Genomic DNA, 7850 nt, shown 5'->3' on the forward strand with positions numbered 1-7850 from the left:
TAAATCTGAGATATGTTTTTTTAATATTTGGAAGGAGTTCTTTTCAGCCCTAAGAAAACCATGATTTGCTGATTAAATATTGTATAAAGTGTTCTCTCTCTCTCTCTCTCTCTCTCTCTGTGTGTGTGTGTGTGTGTGTGTGTGTGTGTGATATGATTGTTGTGTTTCCTTCACTTTCTCATGAGAAAGTATAGAAAGGATATATTGATTCAGTGCTAATAGGAAAGTATTAGGTTCATAACCTTGTCTCTTACTGTTGTCTGGTACAAGGATGAATGCTGTCAAGACTTCATTCTAGACTTGGCTAGAAAACTCTCTCTCAGCTCCACATTCCCAAGCAGAAGGTTGGGTAAATAATTTTACTGCACTGAATTAGGGAGCTCAGTATACAGAGAGGTGCAGTACAGATAAATCCTTGACTTACAACAATTCATTTAGTGACTGTTCAAATTTACAAGATGCTGAAAAAAGTGACTTAGGACCATTTTTTTCACTTTGCAGCATCATGAAATTTACATTTGGATGCTTGACTCACATTTATGGCATTTGCAGTGTCCCAGACTCACATGATCTTCTTTTGCAATCTTCTGACAAGCAAAGGCAATGCAGAAACCGGATTCATTTAACAACCATGTTACTAATATAAGAACTACAGTGACACACTTAACAAATGTGGTGAAAAAAGTTGTAAAATCAGGCAAGACTCACTTAACAACGTAAATTTTGGTCTCAATTGTGGTTATAAATTGAAGACTACCTGTACATTGCAGCTCATAGGATACCTGTTGCATTATATTTCAATATCTGTTTGTATAGTTGTATAATTTGTTATAACTGCTCCCAAGGACTCAAATCATGATTCTCTTCCTCCCCACTTTTCAAATCAACAGACTTTGGGCAACTTTACTGTCACCCTTGATGTTATCTGCCTTGCATTCTTATCTATAAGAGACTGAGACTCGGAGGCTGTCACTTCACCAGCTTTTATCTTTACTCAACCTCCCTCTCTATGTTCATCACTCTTTCTTCCTTTGTAATGGGATATGCTAGGAGAGATCCCTCTACCTTTAATCATTAGAAAATGGAATCATTCCATTTCTATTGCTTCATAACTTAAGCTGACCAAGCCTTCCCCTTTAATCCTTGTAACCCTTTTGTTCTCTTAATTATTGGAAGAATATCCATTTCTCCCTTGGTTAAAGTTAGAGAAGATTCCCTCACCATTTCTTCTCAGGTACTTCCCCTATGGAACTATTGTCCACCCTACCCAGTCAATGCCAACAGAGGAGATCTGTAATGTCTCCCTCTTTATCCCCAATCATCCTTAGAATCACAATAGCTGAGAAGCACCAAATCCAAAACATATCACCAAATGGCTTTGGCTTATGAAGGTACCACAAATGGAACTGCTAAAAATGTTGAGCAGTAAGTATTCTGCAGCTTCCTATATTTTGATGGTTTATAGCCTTTCTGGACAATTAAATTCATTCTACATTCAGTTTTCCCAAATGTATTCCATCTCAAATTATTCCTATTTCCCCATTGAGAAAGGGAGGCAGTATTCACTTCCAGTGATGAGATATGGGCAAATGGAGGTGCTGAAGCTCGTCCTGGGTTTCACGCTATCTTCTCTTGCTGTTGGAGTGACCCTTAGGGGGTTGATCTTGTAGAGAAGCGTACCAGTGTGGGGAGACTCAAGTCACAGTGTGGAAAAGGTGATTCTCATTGCAACGTAGAGAAACCCTGTGGAGACCGACAACAAGAGACTGTCAGCAATGGCGGTCCTAAAGCCTTGATCATTGCATACAAGAGGAAGCAGATGAGTGACAGACTGTGGTGAACGAAGAATGCAAGTGAAAGAATTTGCTATTCTGATTGAGCGTTGAATATTGGAGTATCTTAGTCGGAGTGAAGCCCGAAAACAGCAGCCAAAGCAGATACGAGCAGTGGCGAAAGTGAAAGGGCTCATGAGACAGAAGAGGGTAAGGACGCGAGCAATCAGACAGAGAAGATAAGAGAAACTGAGGGATCTGAGAGACTGATAATAATTGGGGGAGAGAGAGAAAAAGAAGAAGAAAGAATAACAATTTAATTTAAGGGAACTTTGAAGGATTTGAATTGTGGACTTTGGGGAAAATTGGAAGGACGAACTTGAGATGGGGGGAGACTTGAAGTAAGGAATTAAATTACAACTTTAAATATTCCATGAATGAAACTGAATAATTTACTGGTCTCCTTTTGGATTATTGGACTGGAGCTGTAGTAAGTAGAGAAGATTTATTAAAGAAAGAGACTATTTGAATCTAAAAATTGACTTGTAAAACTTTTAAACGAAAGGAGAAATGACTACAGCGGAAAGTATGGTGAGATAGTGAAATCAGAGACATTACTCAGCAACTCTGTGCTTCCGGTGCGCTCGGTGGAGGAATCTTGAAGAACTGAACAATTATATTAAGACACTTTAAGCTTCTAAATTTGCGGATTGCAACAATTATTTCTTGACATCAACTTAACTGATTTTTGAATGTGGTAAATGTAATTTATATATATTTAATTGATACATTAATAATATTGTAGTTTATATTTGGTTATAACACACACACAAAAAGGGAGGTGATAATTAATTAATTATTTAGGTATAGATATTTGATTATAGGCGTTGATTAGATTGAATTAAATAATTAATTGTGATTAATTGTGATTATTATAGATTAACTAATTAATTATTGTATAGTAAGGTTGATATATCTTTATTTAGATTTGTAAGTATTTGAAATATTATCTCATAGCACTATTTTGAGATTTGGGATTCTATAGCATTTATAGATATCCAGGTCAATAGTATTTAAATTTAAATAGAGGAATTTGATATATTATTAAGATTTACAAATCCAGATATTTGATTTAGAAATTAGCTGTAAAAGTGTTCTGGAGAATATATATATATTGATAAGAGAGGTTAATCCTGTAACATATCATATTAATTAGCGTAGTGGCCATTTATAGTTGATACTTCTTAATAGTGAATGTTAATTTGGGACAACATATTTAATATAATACAAAAACAAAAACAAATTTTATAAGAAATGACCTCCATCACTAAGACAACGCTTAAAACTGGAAAGAAGACCTCTTCAATACAAACAACTTCAATGCCATCAACCTCAGTTGATGGTGAAATAGTGAAATCAGAGACATTACTCAGCAACTCTGTGCTTCCGGTGTGCTCGGTGGAGGAATCTTGAAGAACTGAACAATTATATTAAGACACTTTAAGCTTCTAAATTTGTGGATTGCAACAATTATTTCTTGACATCAACTTAACTGATTTTTGAATGTGGTAAATGTAATTTATATATATTTAATTGATACAATTGATACATTAATAATATTGTAGTTTATATTTAGTCATAACACACACAAAAAAGAAGGAAAGTTCAAAATATTATATACAAATTTCTAGAGAAGAAACAATTACATACAAAGGAAAAGAAAAATTGGTGCTTAAACAAATCCCAAGAAGAGTGAGAGAGCAGAGGCGAGATTATAAATTCTTGGCGAACCAATTAAACCAAAAAGGTATCATATTTAGATGGCTAATCCCAGAGGGAATGCTAATCACTTGGGAAGAAAGAAAAATTAAAGTAGACTCCGTGGAAAAAGCCCAAGAATTCTATGAACAATTGATAGGCCATGAAGAATCGAGTAGTAGAGACGAGTTAGAAATGAATTCGCAAGACGACCAAGACTACCAAAAAAATAGAGATGGGAATTGTAGGAATTCAAAAAAATAAACAACATCAAGAGAGAGAAGAACTGAAGATGCACAATCAGCCACAAAGAGAGACAGGAGTAACTACAAGACAAAGAGCAAGAGTCAGTTAGGTGATGGATGAAGAAAAGAAAATACTATCAATTAACATAAATGGCCTAAACTCTAGGATAAAAAGGAAAAGAATATTAACCAAATTAATTAAACAAAATGCAGATATAATATGTTTACAGGAAACTCATATAAGGAAGGAAGAAGAAAAATGTCTAGAATGCCCCAAGCTAGGGAATTTGTATACGTCACCAGCAGATTTTAGGAAAAAGAAAGGGATAGCAGTATATGTGAAAGACGATATGAAAGCAGAGCCAATTTGGATAGACCCCAATGGAAGAATTCTGGTGTTACAAATTTGGATTAAATCAATTCCAATTCTACTAGTGGTAATCTGTGCCCCTAATGATAACCAAAATGAATTTTTTAAACAATTACATGGGAAATTAGTGGAATTAGATAAAAGGAATATTTGCATCTTGGGGGATTTCAATGCTATTGTGGACCACCAGAAAGATCATAGTAGGGGGGGGGGGAGAGAAGAAAAAAAGAGAACTACCAAAAACATGTGAAGAAATGATGATTGAACTAAATTTGATAGACATGTAGAGGAAATTAAACCCTGAGAAAAAGCAATTTACATTTTACTCCAACCCTCACCAATCATGGACACGAATCGATATGGTGTGGATGAATGGTGAATTATTAAATGAATTAAAAGAGATTGAAATTTTACCAAATGAATGGGCAGATCACAACCCAATTCAGATAGTGTGGAAAGGCAGGAAGAAACCAAGGAAAAGGTGGACCTTAAATGCACAGTTAATTAAAGAGAAAGAATTTATGAATAAACTTGACGAGGAATTAGACTATTTTTTAAAAGAAAATAATAATGAGGCAACTACGAAACAGAATATTTGGGATACAATGAAGGCAATAATAAGAGGCACAATTATATCATACACTGCTAAAAGAAATAAAGAAAAATATGCACAACAAAATAAATTAGAACAAAGAATCAAAAAATTAGAAATTCAGCTGCAAAACACCCCAAAAGATTGCAAATTGAAAAAACAGATGATAATAACTAAACATAAATTAAATTTAATCAAACAAGAAGGAATGGTTTCAAAGTTAAATACAGCCAGACAGATATTTTTTGAACAGGCCAATAAACCAGGAAGGTGGTTGGCCTATAAACTTAAAAAAGAAAAAGAAAAAAGACTGATCTACCAATTAATAGATGAGAACAGGGATGCCCAACAAGGGATAGAACAGAAAAAAGAAATTGCATGTAAATTTTTTGAAGATCTTTATAAAAAGGAAGAGGTAAATGAGGATATGATAAGAAACTATTTGGTAAAATAATCAAGGAGGAGATGAAGGAAATGTTCATTAGAGATATTACGTGGCCCGAGTTAAAAGCAGCAATAGAAAACCAAAAGAACAATAAAACCCCAGGACCCAATGGGATACCAGGGGAACTTTATAAGAAAATAGGAGAACAAATAAGACCTCTCATGGTGGAAGTATATAATGAGGTCCTATTAGCAGCAAGAATTCCGGATTCATGGAAGGAGACACTGATATCGTTGATTCTGAAAGAAGATTCAGATTTATGACATATACAAAATTATAGACCAATTTCCCTGTTAAACACAGATTATAAAATATTTACCACAATTATAGCCAATAGATTGAAAAAAATATTGAATGAATATATACATAAAGATCAAAACGGATTTCTTCCTAATAGACAATTAGGAACAATTTAAGAATAGTATTAAATGTTTTGGAATACTACGAAACCCATCCAGAAAAACAAATAGCCCTTGTATTCTTGGATGCACAGAAGGCCTTTGACAATCTAAATTGGCAATTCCTAATTCAACAATTTACAATATGAATCTAGGCACTAAATTTGAAAACATCGTGACTACAATTTATGATTCACAAAAGGAGAATATTATAATTAATGGAGAGTACACGCACTCAATAAAAATAGAGAAAGGAGTCAGGCAGGGATGTCCATTATCCCCCCTGCTCTTCATATTATCTTTGGAAACATTGCTTACACGAATTAGACAGAACCCAGGAATAAAAGGACTAAAAATTAAAAAAGAAGAATATAAACTCCAGTCATTTGCGGATGATATGGTATTTTTCATAGAGGAACAATTAAAACAGGTCAAGAATTACTGAAAGAGTTAGATCAATTTGGGGAAGTTGCAGGACTTAAAATTATAGGGAAAAATGAAATTAATAACTAAAAATTTAACAAAAAAACAAAAACTAAAATTGGAAAGGATAATGGGATTACAAATAGTAAAAAAAGTTAAATACTTAGGAATTTGGTTGACGGCTCAATGCAAAACTCTAATGGAAAATAATTATAATAAATTATTACAGCAAGTCAAAAAAGATTTAGAGATGTGGGTTAAATTGCAAATCTCCTTATTAGGGAGGATTGCCACTATAAAAATGAACATTCTGCCCAAATTTATTTACTTATTCCAAACAATACCAATAAAAATACATAAAAATTACTTCATGGAACTTAATAAGATAATTACCAAATTTGTCTGGCAAGGGGAAAAGACCAAGGATAAACCTAAAGGCAATGCAAGATATGAAGAGCAGGGGAGGTATGGCACTCCCAAATTGGGAATTATACTATAGTGCAGCCTCCTTACTCTGGTTGAAAGAGTGAGTAAATGTGACGAATAAAAGGATCTTATTTTTAGAAGGCCATGATTTACAGAGGGGATGGCATGCATTTTTATGGGACACTGGGAAAATTAAGCAGAAGTATTTCCACAGACATATAATTAGAGATTCCTTATTGGCTAATTGGAATAAAATAAAAACATTATTCAAAAATCCCAATGTGGATCTCAACGATGGAGGCGATGATACATCCAAATAATCTAAATCTTAATAAAATGATAAAATACAAAGACCTTCTTGATGCGCAAGGAACTTTAAAATCATAGTAAGATCTCCAAGATCAAGGGCTACAAGTAGACTGGTGGACTTACTTGCAAATTCAAAATAGATATAGCCAGGACAAGAAAATTTTTGGAATTTATACTAAGGCACAACAATTAGATAAAATTCTATTAGGTCCAGATAAAAAAAAAAAAAAAGCCTAAATTTTATAATTATTTATTAGAGATGGAATTAGAAGAGGAAGTAGTCAAAGGCAACATGATAGCTTGGAGCAGAAACATAGGATGTAGCATTACATTATTAGAATGGGAAAAGGTTTGGACAAGGAATAATAAAATTACAAAATGAGCAGCATATAAAGAAAATGTCTATAAAATGTTTTATAGATGGCATCTCTCACCCTCGAGAATAGCGAAAATGTCTCCTAACATGAATCCAAATTGCTGGAAATGTAAAAAGAAACAGGGAACATTCTTTCATATGTGGTGGTCCTGCACTGAAGCCCAAAGATACTGGCATAGAATAAAAAAAATGGTTAGAGGAAATAACGCCAGAGCAAACTGAATTAAAACCAGAATTCTTCCTATTGGGGATATTTAATAGACAAGTTTCTAAAAATGTCAAATATATAATACTGCATATTCTTACTGCAGCCAGAATAACCTTTGTACAGTGTTGAAAACAAGCAGATATTCCAACAGAGGAAATAGTTATTCAGAAGATAACAACCTGTCCAGAGATGGACAAGTTAACCTTAGCACTTAAGGAAAAAGAAACATCATAATATTATAGAAGCTGGGAATGCTGGTATGACTGGATAAAACAAAAATAGAAAATATATTAGTAAACAACGTAAAATGTAAAAGAGGTAGTAATTATATATTTGCAATAAGATGTATTTGTAAATTTATCACCAATATTGATAACAAACAAGGAACCACAGACTGTCAATAGTAGAATTGTTAGTTTTTAATCATTTTCTTTTTTCCTATTTCTTTTTTCTTCTTCTTCTGTGTGTTGTGTATGTGTTTGTTTGATATTTTAGTTTTATAATCAATAAAGTTTGTTTTTTAAAAAA

The sequence above is a fragment of the Notechis scutatus genome, chromosome 1 (genome assembly GCF_049901735.1).
Source record: "Notechis scutatus isolate UNSWTSFEM ecotype Mainland chromosome 1, rNotScu1.2, whole genome shotgun sequence".
Lineage (NCBI taxonomy): Eukaryota > Metazoa > Chordata > Lepidosauria > Squamata > Elapidae > Notechis > Notechis scutatus.